This window comes from Lepisma saccharinum, chromosome 16, assembly GCF_977018435.1.
Source record: "Lepisma saccharinum chromosome 16, izLepSacc3.1, whole genome shotgun sequence".
Lineage (NCBI taxonomy): Eukaryota > Metazoa > Arthropoda > Insecta > Zygentoma > Lepismatidae > Lepisma > Lepisma saccharinum.
The window spans coordinates 6,004,390-6,019,925 of NC_139244.1; the positions used below are offsets into that span (position 1 = coordinate 6,004,390).

The 15,536-nt window shown below is 39.0% G+C and overlaps 1 protein-coding gene across 1 annotated transcript in view; it reads right to left on the reverse strand.

The window, feature by feature from the left end:
* Nucleotides 1-15,536, reverse strand: part of LOC146000219 (ATP-binding cassette subfamily G member 4-like) — a 140,023-nt gene that overhangs the window by 95,832 nt on the left and 28,655 nt on the right. The window lies entirely within an intron of this gene.

Below are 15,536 nucleotides of genomic sequence, written 5' to 3' on the forward strand. Positions count from 1 at the left end.
TTTAATTAAATTCAATTCCGGTCCGGGAATTTTAATTAAATTCAATTCCGGTCCAGGAATTTTAATTAAATTCAATTCCGGTCCAGGAATTTTAATTAAATTCAATTCCGGTCCAGGAGAGAAAATCAGCAAGCGTAAATGGGTTCTGGACCGTAAAGAACCCTTTTATCTGTAAGGTATTTCAATTCGGTCTAGGAACCTTTTTTTCCAGATCAATTTAAATTCAGTCCAGGAACCTTTTTCACCGAATCACTTTAAATAGGGTCCAACATCCGTATTGAAATGAAACAATACGCAACTTGCATCGAATACCGACCAGACGATAAACAATTATCCACTTGTGAGCATGAAAGACTAATCCAGATGCTGGCTGTCTCGAGAATCTAAGGTACATACAAGGTATAAATGGGCGAAACGCAAACGCTGCAGTCACGTTACCACTCTCCATGTAGCCCCATTCTCTCGCGCGCCTTCCTTCACTTGGTTGTAGCAGCACTGCCGTTCCCTGTTGTGATATCTGCTGGGGACACAGCAGCCTCACGTTACCTCATCAGCGCCTCCTATTGGCTGCGGTTCCTGGATTGGATTCCAGAGGCCAGAGCAACACGTGATGGGTTTGTTTGAACTCAATATAGACCATTGCGTTACGTACAGTAACTCTTCGACAAGGGAGTTTTTGAACGTGGCCCACGCCACGAGAGAACAACAGCGTTTTGATTTATTCCCTGCGCTACGTTTTCTACAACCGCAGTGTGACATTCCAATGTAAAACGTACTTGCGACATTTTTAGAAGGAAACTTTTGATCCGTCAACCCTGGTCCAGGAATTGTAAATAAATTCAATCCCTGACTGGGAGAGAAAATCAGCAAACGTAAATGAGTTCTAGACAGTGTAGAACCTTTTCATATTTATAGCATTTCAATTCGGTCCAGGAACCATTTTCCGGATGAATTTAAATTCGGTCCAGGAACATTTTTTTCCCGCACCAATTTTAATATGGTTCAGAATCCTTTATTCGGGAACAATTTAAATACGCTCCAGGAACCTTTTTGCAATGAAACAACACGCCACTTGGACCGAATTTAAATTGTGCGAGAAAAACAGATTGCGGTCCAGCAGCAGAATCCAATAGAACCCAATAGAATTTAAGTGTTCGTGGAACTTTAACAACCCTGGCTTTAAGAATACACGTTTGTTGTAGGTATACATTAATACATACATAATGATATCAAGATAACAGTAATGTCTAGGGAAGGGATTAAAAGGTGCAAAATTATGGTCGAGATAGGGGAAAAAAAGGTTCTGAAAATGTTTTCAAAAAGGTGCAAAATAAGGTGCTGATAAAATGCCTTAATCAGGTCTAAACCAGTTTATTAAACACTATAGTTGTCACGGGCTGCTAATTTAATAAATAACTAATTAACTCAACTGACTCAACTGAGCTGAGCTTAGCAACGCAACAACGAAGAATCTCTCGCCTCACCTGCTGGGCGAATTAAACATTACATGAATTATAATACGGTCAGGATAAGTGCCTAACAGTCGGAGTTACCGAGAATAAACCTAGGAGGATTTGATTTTGAATACCTGAAATGACGTTACATAATACTACGGTGTTTCTGAATATACACATATATTAAAGCACAGATAAATACACAGTACATCTTGCCCTCTTTCACTCGATCTCACATTCATACTCTCATTCCATGGCATATGGCGACAATATGACAATTACAAAGGTTAGATTAATTACTACTTTGACCATACTCTTGTTATGTCTGGCTACCTTGCCTTTTACAATTTATCGTTTAGGATTTTAAGCATAAAGTGAATAATTGTTCCTTGTGCGAACCCCTTCTATCTTTTCTGAAGGTATAAATATATTTCATGAACTGTCGTTTGCGGCTAACATAAACTCTCATCTTTAACATTGATTACTTCCGCCGGAATACCGATGCTTAGGGATGCCATATCACTGATTTAAGTTAAGCAATGATTTGATTCACGCAGATTCGCGGTAGATAGTCGTCATCTTTCTCACACACGCACATGGTTGGATCTTACCTTCGCTGCATTCCCTCTGACCTGGGTTGGGTGAAAGTGGTCCTACAGTTTTGGAAGGCCTCCACGCTCCATTGTTGCACCTCGCGGTTATCCTGGTTGGCGAAAGTGGATCAGTCGGCAGCTAAATCTGGCCTCATCGGATCCTGGCTTCACTCGTTCACTGTCGACTCCATACGACAACTTGTGCAATAATAGGTCAGTTCTTCGCGGTCACTCGTAAGTACAGATACGTGACTTGGGCGATGAGACGAACATACGCGATGAGCCATTCGCGGTTTCACATGGATATCAAATGTTATTAACTTTCACTACTTAGGACGTTGTTTCGGACGATTGACACGGGTGGACGTGTCTGGCGTTATTCTCACATAACCACACGTATGTGCACGGATGCGTTGACGGCAAGGGGGAGTAACGACCCCCTGGTTCTATTCTGCTCTACTCCATGGCTCTGAAACACTCACTCGAGGAAAAACAAATCCAGACCTCGAGTCTGCTTGCAACTCGCAGCTCGGTCGCGCGTAGCTCACACTCCGGTGGCGATTGTAGGCAAACTGTGTAAAACTGTTTCAAATCATCCCTTTTATTCCAGATTTGAACGTAGTGACGCGCTACCCTCTATGATCAGGTGCTTGTTTATTGTTTCTGGTGCTGTGACCGTTGTCCTCCTATCCTGGTCAATGCTCACTCCGGTCCTTAACCTTTGGTAGCAGCCCCTCGCGCAGAGGTTAGGCTAACTCTTCCTCCATTGTAGTCAGTCACGAAAAGCAAAGGCATCTCAGTAGGGTAGCTTCTCCCTTTCAATTCAGCGATGAATCTTTAATAATTCATAACTCCCGTAGTTCTGTTCTGATTAGGCTCAAATCTTGGAATCAGTACTTTCATGATGTGTTCTTCCGCTGGTTAAAATCTCATCCAATTCGGTCCATTGGTTTAGAAGTTGCATTTTTCTTGTTATTCCCATAAGAATGCATGTAAATCCGAATTCGGGCGAAAAACGGTGGTTGAGCAAGCTAGTGCTGGCTAAGGCAGTTCGCTAGACACCTGTATTCGCGACGGATATTAATATTACCAATTGCAATTAATTCCTACTAACGGGCAATTAGATTAATTACTTGTCACTCAATATTTGACCGTTATATAGTAAATGACATAATTTATGGGAAACATGTTATAATTTGACTTTCAAGGTGAAAATTTACTACGTCGCACTTAATAATAATAATAATAAAGTGGCAACAATCGCCAAGACTTAGAAAAAAAACGCAGCGAAATTACTAAGTAAACTGTGTAACGTAAAATTGATAGGATTAACTTGAAATCTTCGGTGAACAATAAACACAACGACGTTATAGTTACGTCACAGCGTAAGGAATGATAGTAACTGTATAAGAAGTAACGCTGTGTCTAGGCGTCCGAAATTGGGGCTCCAAATTTCATTGTAAGATTTATTTTCAGGTTGATATAGTAAAAGAAAACTGTTCAGCTTTCGGAAAATTCTCGTCAGTTTTTATCTGGGCCTATTTCAGGAATGGGCCTACTGCTGTAGCATCAATAGCACCCACCTTAATCCATTACTGGGTAGCGTTGTCGTCTTGTAGTCAAAGGGTTCCGGATTCGATACCCGGTGGAAGCACATAGTGGTTCGGTTCCCACTTTAAACTGTAGGTCCAGTCCCGATTAGCCTTACTGTGTATACAGTGCACTTAAAACACCAACTCAATCAATCATTCTTCTATACAAAATGAGTCTATGGGATTTTATGTAGCCGTTCAACAAGAGTGAAAATATCGAGTGGCCAGAATTAAAGTTACCCAACTCAGAGCCCTCTGTAGCCTGTTTGAGACATCCTAGAACTCTGAAATTTGGCGATTCCACTATGCAGACCATAGGGAAGAGGATGGCGACAAAAAAGAAAATAGTTCAATTTTCGCCACCAGGTTGAAATGTGGCGCTGTACTTCCATGATGGTCTGTACAAATAATCACGTTAAGTGATTTAGCTGAGTTATGAATTAGAAAGACATTTGTTAGTGGCTGGAAGTTGCGAGAAAATAATCTCTCGTTTATTGCAAGATTGCAAGGTAAAGGCAAATCCATAACCGATCGGAGCAGTTTACATCACTATTACAACCCATCATGAAAGTACAGCGCAACATTTCAACCTGGTGGCGGAAAATTGAACTATTTTCTTTTTTATCACCATCCTCTCCCCCATGGTCTGCATCAGCGTTGCCACATGAAAGGAAATTTCCCTTCATGAAGGGAATTTCGGATCAAGTTTTAAAAGAAATGGAATGAAAAACATCAAAATTCAATGGAAATTTGAAGACACCAAACTCGATATTAGTACAGACTATGTACTACTTATTATAATTGTATGCGATTTTTAGAGAAGGGAAAAATTGAATGCAAAAAAAGGGAAATTTTGCCCATAGCAAAGGAAAATTGTACCACCAGTTTGTGGCAACACTGGTCTGCATAGTGGATTCACCAAATTTCAGAGTTCTGCGATGCCTCAAACAGGCTACAGAGGGCTCTGAGTTTGGTAACTTTGATTCTGGCCACCCGGTAATTCACTTTTCTGTCCAATTTTTTTAACAAAATGTGAAAGAAAAGGAGGGAAAAAGGTGCGGAGGCATCCAAGAGAGTGATAAAAGGGGATAAATGTGCTAATTTCATAAAAAAGATGCAACAAAGTGCGTTCATTTTACTTTATTTCATGTCCTAAAATACATATCTCAAACGATTGGTACGAAAACAGCTCCGTTCGCTAGTAATGTCATAGGTTAAATTGCTACATAACGGTTAGCCAACAGCCTCAAATTATATCATCCAGGGGAGTGATGGTTTGGCGCCCTCCAGTCGCCTGGATTGTTCAACCTTGATGTCCAGAATAGGGATGGCAATTTTCGAAAGTGAATTTTTTTTTTCGATTGTTGGTTTTGAGCTCTTTCCATTTTTCTTTGTTCTTCGAAAAAAAATTAACGTTTTCAGCCTTTTTGTTTTTTAGAAAAGTTTTTCATTTCCTTGTTTTTGTCTTTTTCAAAGTTTCTTCTTTTTGTCTGTCGATTTTTCATTATCGAAATATTTTAGTTTTTCGCAAAACATTATTTAGCTCCATGAACTTGTTTCCAAACTTTTAGTGTTAAAATGTAATTTCTGTTGACAAATCCATTACTTTCTTGTACTTTTTCTCGAAAAGGAATTACGTTATTAGAATAAGAGCAAATTTAACTGATAATTTTGCTTAACCGGCAACCATCTTTACATTTCATTTTGCTCAAAGAAACTTGTTTATTTAGGTACAGTTAACTAAAAGTGCGATTATTTGACACTTAAGTAGAAAATATCAATAACTTTCTTGGGACACGGACGTCCGCAGGATTTTTTCCAGGGAGGGCAAGCAAGGTAATTTTCCACGGGGGGGAAAGGAGGCATATTTTCCCCCATAATAGGGATGTTTCAGTCTGAAATTATGATGCTACTTCAGCACCATTATAATAATAAACATAAATTACTGTGACAAATGAAATTGTGTAAAATATATACTTTTTAGTTGGACCTTCACTCTCCAAGGGGGCCATGGTCCCCCTTTCCGGATGTCCATTTCTTGGGGTATTAAAAAAGGGTAATGGATTGGCCAAAAGATAATGTTCTTTAATATAAAAAAAATCAAATGAAGCGTTGCGAAAACAAAAACATTAAAAGAAAAAAGAAAGAATTGAAATATTTAAAGAATTAAAAAGTTTCAGTGTAGCCAGATAGGAAATATGAGAAATCAATTCTCCACAGAGTTCAGATTTGTCTCCCCTATAGGAAAGGAAACATTCAAAAAGAAACGTTGGTTATGCGTATTATTGCGTCTAACAAATTAACATATTTTGGTGCAAAAAACTAAGCAATGACTCAGAAAATGAAAAGTTGGTAAAAGGTGTATTACTAAACAAAGAAATGGAAACTGACAAACTGATTTTTATTTATTTATTTATATTTTACTTGGGATTACCGCTAAGCTGTTTTTCCCATATCTATATATGTACTGTACATAAACTTACATTTTTAGTACATTCTTATTAAAAGACACTATCAATAAAAGTTTTTTCTACTAAACAGTTAAGCCACAATTTCTGAAAAAAGATAACAATATATATCCAACTGTAAGGTTAGGTTCACAAATCAAAGATTCCAAACAATGAGGAAAAGGAATTGCACAGTTTATAAGAGTTTTATAGAATGTCTCTCTTTCTTGTGTGTATCTATTACACTCAAATATGATATGGTGTATATCTTCCTTGTTGCCACATGTACAGTTTGGGTTTTGTACAATCCGGATCTTTTGTAAATGACTTTTAGTAGTTGTATGTCCTGACCTAATACGATTTAGTAATACTATCACATTCCGTGAACCTTGAACTTTTGTAAACCAAGGCCTCATTCTATTGAAATTAGCTATCCTCTGACAAAAGCTGCCTGCATTTTGAAATTCACCTTTGCACCATTCCTTCGAGTTTGCCTTCAACATCAACCAACTGATGACCTGTCCTGTCCAGAAATCTTCCTTCTCTTTTATTGCACACAAATTATTGCATATTGTTGGTATTTAAAAGCATACACGTACTGTTACACACATTTCAAACCGCTTAGTTGACATATCCACCATTGAGCACAAATCTTATCAAAGGAAAAAATCAGACAGATGATACATCTTATCCGGCTGAGACATTAACTGAGAAGGGCGGCCGAACAAAGGAGTAGTAGCTATGTCTATATGTTACAATTTACCTCATGATATTCCGACATGTGGCAGCGAAATGAGGTATTTTACCTGAATATGGCAGGTTTTGAAAACTAGACTTTATCAAGGTAAACTTCGAAACTGAATTTTTCGATTCTCAGTTGTTGTTTTTTTGGGGGGTGAAAGGGGAGGAAAATTAGTTTGTCTTTTCTCGAAAAAAAAAAATGTTTTTCGAAACTCCAAAGCAGCTAAGAGATAGGTTTGGAAGTTAACAAAGAGAAAACTAAATGTATGTTTACAGGCGGAAACCAAGTGTTAGGTAATAATTAAAATCTAATTATTGATAACAACTAGTTTGAACCAGTTTGCAAATTCAAGTACTTAGGAGTAATACTAACAAATGAAAATTATATTAAAGATGAAATAAAAAGCAGGCTTAATTCAGGAAATACATTTTACTTTTCTCTTCATAAACTTTTGTCTTCTCGTTTAATATCTACGAAACTAAAAGTTAAAATATACAAAACAGTAATTTTGCCTGTAGCATTACATGGATGTGAAACTTGGTCCCTTACATTGAAAGAGGAACATAAATTGAGAGTATTTGAAAATAAGATCCTTATGAAAATATTTGGACCTAAAAGGGATGAGGAGACAGGTGAGTGGAGAAGGTTACATAATTTGTATTCAGATATTATTAGAATAATTAAATCAAGAAGACATAGGTGGGCAGGCCATGTGGCACGAATGGGAGAGGAAAGAAGAGTTTACCGGATTCTTGTTGGGAAACGTGATGGTAAGAGACCTGTAGGAAGGCCAAGACGAAGATGGAGGGATCACTTTGATCACCCAAATAGATCTTGCTCAGGATTGGGACAGATGGAAGGCCTGTGTTGCTGCAGCCATGAACCTTCGGGTTTAAGAAGACTAGAAATTTTCCAAAAATTGTTACTTTTTATTTCTCGAAAAAAATTTCGTACTTTTTCTTGAGTTTCCGAAAAAATGATTTCTCGATTTTCAGTTTTTTTCGAAAAAGAGTGGCCATGCCCAGTCCAGAGAGACAAATGTGTGGTCCAGAGCTGTAATACTGTTCCTTTCTAATCTCATGTCTCATCGAGGAAACTTAATTTTCCTGCAGGGCTGTTACGTCACAAAATAAACTTCTTGGTCGGTTGATAAAAAAAAGCATTATTATTATAAAGACTAATAATAGAATCTCATGTGGAAATCGAGACAGAATCGCTGTATCACCCACAAACTGAACTCTTATGAAATGACAGCCTTGGATTGCCACTTCCAAAAAAAATACAGGAAAAAAGCAACAATTACCGGAGTGCGTCAAGCATTCAAAATGCTCACCTTGTGACGTAAATCAGTAGAAAGAATGGTTTCCTCTGCCTACAAACGCCTTGTTAACACCACGCGTGGAAACGTAACCTTTATAGAGGAAACACCTATAAATGCACTCATACACGCACAGCGGGCGATTTAGAAACAACCATGACATTGAAAGCTACCACGTTTTCCCACCCACCCCCCGGCCAGTCTGAAATTACCAACTTTTCACACGTCCAGTTTCAAGTTTTTTTTTCCCCCGTACGACGTCAATTAAAGCATCGTGATGCATAATTCAAAGCTTACGAGGAAATTACAACGAAACGCAATGCGTTCGTCATATTATGCTTCTCTTCCTCGTGTTCTTCTACTTACCACAATTTGCGTCTTATACTGCGTCACTTCTAAGAACTTTTACCTCACCCACCCTCCGTAACTGAACAAGCTTCAGTGCTTGCATTTTCAAGCAGTCTGGTTTTTGCAGCAATCAATTTTATGCTCAATTCATCAACATTTTCTTAAATTTTATCAAAAATTATTCTTACATTTCCTTCAATTTAAGGGTATAGAATCAAATATCATTTCAATGTGACAATAACCGTAGTATACAGGGTGTACCAAAAGTCCCATTACCCCCTCTTTGAATTGTAGACAAACCTGCAAAATGTTATTTTAACTGCATGCGTATGACGAGAGGATGGTATCCATTAAATCAGACCAATGGCCACCATTTACTCTGTGTGCACACCGCCATTTTCATGGCACAGTATTATTCGCCTCCAGGTGCGATGCGATGTGAAATCCTCCGTAACTTGGCTGACGTGAAGGAAGCAAACGCACTGCGAACAGCTTCTTGAAGTTCCTCAGTTGTCTGATAACGATTATGAGCGACTTTCTGTCCCATAGCACATTATCACAAGATGTCAGATTTGGACTTCGAGGTGGCCATTTTAAAGGTGCTGGTAAATTTGGCGATCCTCGTCCAAATCGTTTGTCTCTAAACACATCATTGAGGAATTCTCTTACAATGGCCATCCCGAAATCCAGATCTGACATCTTATGTTACGGAGGATTTCACATCGCAACTGGAGGCAAATAATACTGTGCCATGAAAATGGCGGTGTGCACACAGATCCTCTGGAGAAAATAGTGGTCATTGGTCTGATTTAATGGCATACCATCCTCTCATCATACACATGCTGTTGAAATAACAATTTGCAGGTTTGTCTACGATTCAAAGGGAGGGGGGCTAATGGAACTTTTGGACACCCTGTATATACAGGGTGTTACACCTGTCGTGTCAGCCGAGGATCTCGTTGCACGCATTAATGTCGTTGCAGCGACGATAGCAGACACCGCGGGGTTGTTTGCTCGCACTAGACAATCCTTGATTCGGCGTTGTCATCCCTGCGTGGAAGTTAATGGCAGACAGTTTGAAAATCGTCTGTGATGTGGTTCCCACGGCACCTCCACTCTGCACACAGTGAACATGTCGACACATATGCTACCTAGCGCAGCACCACCACCATCTTTGTTTTTCTACAGAATGGTGTTGTCCACTGCGGATATTCGCTTTCTTCTTAGTTGTCAGTCTCCACATATCACTTTCCGTGGATAACAGATCTCGCTAAACCCTTCCCTTCCCCCATGACTTCAACAGACCCATTCGCTTCCTTTGGGGATTCCCTTGCGGATCAACTTCACACATCTGCCATGTCCTCCTTTGAATAAAGCATGTAGCATTTCTTTGTGGAACGCCCTTTGCCGCGGTCCTATGGTTGGCCGTTGTGCCACTATTTCCTTGTAAACATAATTTTCACACTTTTTCCCACTTCAATAACTCCGAATGGGTGCAGTTTTCTGCATTTCGTCACATGAACTTTTGTGTTTATTTTCACTTGTAGAATCACCTCCTATAAGCGTTGGAAATGAACTTTAGTAACACCCTGTATATATAGGGTCATTCCATGTCAAATCAACCAATAAAAATATCATTGCACCTAACAAGAGGACAAAAACTGCCACATTTCAGATTTCATCGGCAATTAGTTTTTGAGTTATTGACTTTCAAAAAAGCAAGAATCCCAAAATTTGACATTTTCAAAATTTTAAACAGCTGTAGATCAAAAACTATTTGACCTAGAGAGCTCAAATTGATGTCATTTTCTTCTGCTTTTAATGAACTTTAATTTGAAATGCAACATGACTGTGGTATTTGAATTTTGTAATATTAAAGAAACTTGAAAAGTTTTTTTGAAAATATCAAAAACATTTTTTTTTTTTTGAAAAAAATATGTGCTTTGAAGACATCAATTGACTATTTGTGTGCAAAATTTCATAATGGAACGGTAATGGGTTCCTATGGAAATTGTTTTTGTATTTTAATGTGTGCGAAATTTGCTAAATTTATTGACTATAAATAACATGAAAATACCTAAAGTTTTATCAGGTAAGCAAATTGAAAAATGTACGAGGAGAAGTCATTAAATAACAGGAATTTTATTCTAACCTTCATGGAGATTTATGCAGAACGAAAATTTGTGTTTCGGAACTCAAAAAGGTTCCTTAGCAACAAGCCATAAAGGTGTCGTGCAGTAGCTCGTACAACATGGCCGCTACACTGTTGGCTTGCACCATAGAAGAGCAACGAAGTGATATTAGTTTTTTGTGGTCAGAGGGAGTGAAACCCTCTGAAATCTACAGCAGAATGAAGGTTCAGTAAAGAGACAATTGTTTTAGCCAGGGAGAGTACTAAATTAACGGATACGCTGATCACTGCCTCAGCTGCCACGCAAACTCACCTCCCACTTCCGTGTTAATCACTGACAATTCGTCTTCCGTCTTTAGATTTTTCCACCCACTCATACACTCTCCCCTGACAAACAATTGTCTGCGTATTGAACCTTCATTCTGCTGAAAATTTCAGAGGGTTTCACTCTCTCTCACCACAAAGAAACGAAATCTGAAATTTGGCAGTTTTCGTCAACTTTGCTGGTACTACCACTGCACCAAAAATTATCAATTTCTGAGATGTCAAGATTCAGACCCCGGTTCACTTGGAATGGAATGACCCTATATGTAAAAATCTGCCCTGGTAGTTTCAGCCCATAATTATCTATTCATTTTCATATATCACTGCATTGGTAAGATAGGCTAACCTACATGTTACCATGGAGATGGCGACTGTGTTCACTTAAGTTTCAATTTCGCTAAGTCTTTCACTTCAAGATGAATATTTGAGGGTGTACTACCACAGACAAATTACGGTTATACGTGAACTACTGGGCTTCGAGCGTAAACCGCTCGTTTTGCTCGTTCGCAGAAGCTCTCAATTCCGTACGCTACCTAGCGTCGTCCGTGCGAACTATTTGGCGCTTGAGCGAAATCATCTCGCTGCGGCACTCTAGTCCAATGGATTTAGATTTTCATGACGGTCCAAAAACCATATCAAAACTTGGCTTCCAACTGAGTGGTGCTCTAAAGACACAAAGACAGACGCTCATAAAATGTATTATATTTTTACAATTTTAGGCTAATATTGTCCTTGATTTTCCAGTTTTAGTGTGCAGTATACTTTGAAAGCTGCTGGCTACAGCCGGATTGCGCACACTTTTCCGGTTTTATCAGTGGTATCTGATAAGCCGTTGAGAAGCTGTCACAATGTGCAGGATTGCGCACAAAAAAATGAGGCGATGTTGTCAGATGTAAAATGTTCTCAAGCCGTTCTCACTTCTGTTGTGTTTGTGTGTGTGTGTGTGTGTGTGTGTGTGTGTGTGTGTGTGTGTGTGCACTTACACGTGTTTTGCAGTCATTAACCTAACCTAACGTTTGAGTAAATTGGTATGATTTACTATTTTATTTCCAATATCTCTCTCCATTCTTGTCTAAAGAAAAAAAACAGTTTTGCGCACAGACTTTAAAGCTATCAAAGTGGCAACGTTCGATCAAAATCTGTGCGCAAAACAGGTCAGTGAGATTTGTGCGCAATTCTGGATCAAAAGTGTGCGCAATTCGGTTGCGGTGAAGCTGCTATAATATTACAAAAGCAGTCGTATTCCAGTATATGTAGAAATTTATATGTGATAAAGAGTTACAACTGGCAATGTAAACTCATTCAGTTTATATATATTTTTAAAATAACCAAATAAAGAAAGGGTTGTTGAAAGCTCATTCTAATGGTTGAAACAACGTCAACCGCTTTACGTAAGATTTTTTTTGTTTTTTCTATCTCACCTACGTACGTGTGAAGCTAATATAAATAGAACGTGCATAATAGTTGACTGTTAAGAAAAAGATCTCTCGACTGAGATGGAAAAGGATTGTTACCTGAGCCAACATCAAACGTCTTAGTTACTCCGTCTCCACGTCTCACGTGCACGTGACCGAGGAAAAGCGGAAGTTGCATAATTCCATAGACGGTTCCCCTTGAAGAAAGCCGTGGGCTGTTTCTGTTAATGACCCACATAGCATGGGCGAGTGGGCTCAAGGTTTTCAAGGTCTCGCTGGGTGCTCTATGATGGGTTGGTCTTCGGAGAGTTGGCAGAGGTGAAGTTCAACTGGGTCCTCAATGTCTCGGCGTGGGAAGGTTAAAGACTTCCTGGGTATGTTCCGGAAATGGTATTTTGTGCAGCTTCAGTTGAGTAGTTGACTCACGAACTCGTCGACGAAAGTTTTTGGTTCGAGTCCCATTCTGGGCGTTCTTTTGCTCATGGTTCATCACAAAATGTCCTTTAGTCATTCTACCTCATAGTCGCAATTAGCCCAAAGTGGAAGAGAAACCACGTACATTAAGAAAAATACAAATATTCGGTAAATTGTGATTTGCGTTACGTGAAAAGGCAATCGCATCACAGTTGGCCGTTTGAAAAGCCAATCGCATCACAGTTGGCCGTTTGAAAAGCCAATCGCATCACAGTTGGCCGTTTGAAAAGCCAATCGCATCACAGTTGGCCGTTTGAAAAGCCAATCGCATCACAGTTGACCGTTTGAAAAGTCAATCGCATCAAAGTTGACCGTTTGAAAAGTCAATCGCATCAAAGTTGACCGTTTGAAAAGTCAATCGCATCAAAGTTGACCGTTTGAAAAGTCAATCGCATCACAGTTGACCGTTTGAAAAGTCAATCGCATCACAGTTGACCGTTTGAAAAGTCAATCGCATCAAAGTTGACCGTTTGAAAAGTCAATCGCATCAAAGTTGACCGTTTGAAAAGTCAATCGCATCAAAGTTGACCGTTTGAAAAGTCAATCGCATCAAAGTTGACCGTTTGAAAAGTCAATCGCATCAAAGTTGACCGTTTGAAAAGTCAATGGCATCAAAGTTGACCGTTTGAAAAGTCAATGGCATCAAAGTTGACCGTTTGAAAAGTCAATCGCATCACAGTTGACCGTTTGAAAAGTCAATGGCATCAAAGTTGACCGTTTGAAAAGTCAATCGCATCAAAGTTGATCGTTTGAAAAGTCAATCGCATCAAAGTTGACCGTTTGAAAAGTCAATCGCATCACAGTTGACAGTTTGAAAAGTCAATCGCATCAAAGTTGACCGTTTGAAAAGTCAATCGCATCACAGTTACCCTTTTCAAAAGTCAATCGCATCACAGTTGACCGTTTGAAAAAACAATCGCATCACAGTTACCATTTTCAAAAGTCAATCGCATCACAGTTGACCGTTTGAAAAGTCAATCGCATCAAAGTTGACCGTTTGAAAAGTCAATCGCATCAAAGTTGACCGTTTGAAAAGTCAATCGCATCACAGTTACCCGTTTGAAAAGTCAATCGCATCACAGTTACCCGTTTGAAAAGTCAATCGCATCACAGTTGACCGTTTGAAAAGTCAATCGCATCACAGTTGACAGTTTGAAAAGTCAATCGCATCACAGTTACCCTTTTCAAAAGTCAATCGAATTAAAGTTGACCGTTTGAAAAGTCAATCGCATCAAAGTTGACCGTTTGAAAAGTCAATCGCATCAAAGTTGACCGTTTGAAAAGTCAATCGCATCAAAGTTGACCGTTTGAAAAGTCAATCGCATCAAAGTTGACCGTTTGAAAAGTCAATCGCATCACAGTTGACCGTTTGAAAAGTCAATCGCATCAAAGTTGACCGTTTGAAAAGTCAATCGCATCAAAGTTGACCGTTTGAAAAGTCAATCGCATCAAAGTTGACCGTTTGAAAAGTCAATCGCATCAAAGTTGACCGTTTGAAAAGTCAATCGCATCAAAGTTGACCGTTTGAAAAGTCAATCGCATCAAAGTTGACCGTTTGAAAAGTCAATCGCATCAAAGTTGACCGTTTGAAAAGTCAATGGCATCAAAGTTGACCGTTTGAAAAGTCAATCGCATCAAATTTGACCGTTTGAAAAGTCAATCGAATCAAAGTTGACCGTTTGAAAAGTCAATCGCATCAAAGTTGATCGTTTGAAAAGTCAATCGCATCAAAGTTGACCGTTTGAAAAGTCAATCGCATCACAGTTGACAGTTTGAAAAGTCAATCGCATCAAAGTTGACCGTTTGAAAAGTCAATCGCATCACAGTTACCCTTTTCAAAAGTCAATCGAATCAAAGTTGACCGTTTGAAAAGTCAATCGCATCAAAGTTGACCGTTTGAAAAGTCAATCGCATCAAAGTTGACCGTTTGAAAAGTCAATCGCATCAAAGTTGACCGTTTGAAAAGTCAATCGCATCAAAGTTGACCGTTTGAAAAGTCAATGGCATCAAAGTTGACCGTTTGAAAAGTCAATCGCATCAAATGTGACCGTTTGAAAAGTCAATCGAATCAAAGTTGACCGTTTGAAAAGTCAATCGCATCAAAGTTGATCGTTTGAAAAGTCAATCGCATCAAAGTTGACCGTTTGAAAAGTCAATCGCATCACAGTTGACCGTTTGAAAAGTCAATCGCATCAAAGTTGACCGTTTGAAAAGTCAATCGCATCAAAGTTGACCGTTTGAAAAGTCAATCGCATCAAAGTTGACCGTTTGAAAAGTCAATCGCATCACAGTTACCCGTTTGAAAAGTCAATCGCATCACAGTTGACCGTTTGAAAGTCAATCGCATCACAGTTGACCGTTTGAAAAGTCAATCGCATCACAGTTGACCGTTTGAAAAGTCAAATGCACCAAAGCTACCAGTTTGAAAAATTAAATTCACCACAGTTATAAGTTAATACTTCCAGCTGTTAAAAATATATTTCAGATAGTGCCGTAAAAATAACCTCACTTCTGCACGAACAACGAAGTTCCTGTTTTGTATCGTTGACGTATCCAACCTTTATTCCGCTTATCCGTCACGCCTTAGTTTAATTAAGCGCTCACACTATTCCTGAAGAACGTACACACATCCGACCTTACGTAAGAGAGCAGTAAAACCTCTAATTGACTCATCAACGTTCCGCTCGTGCCCGCATAA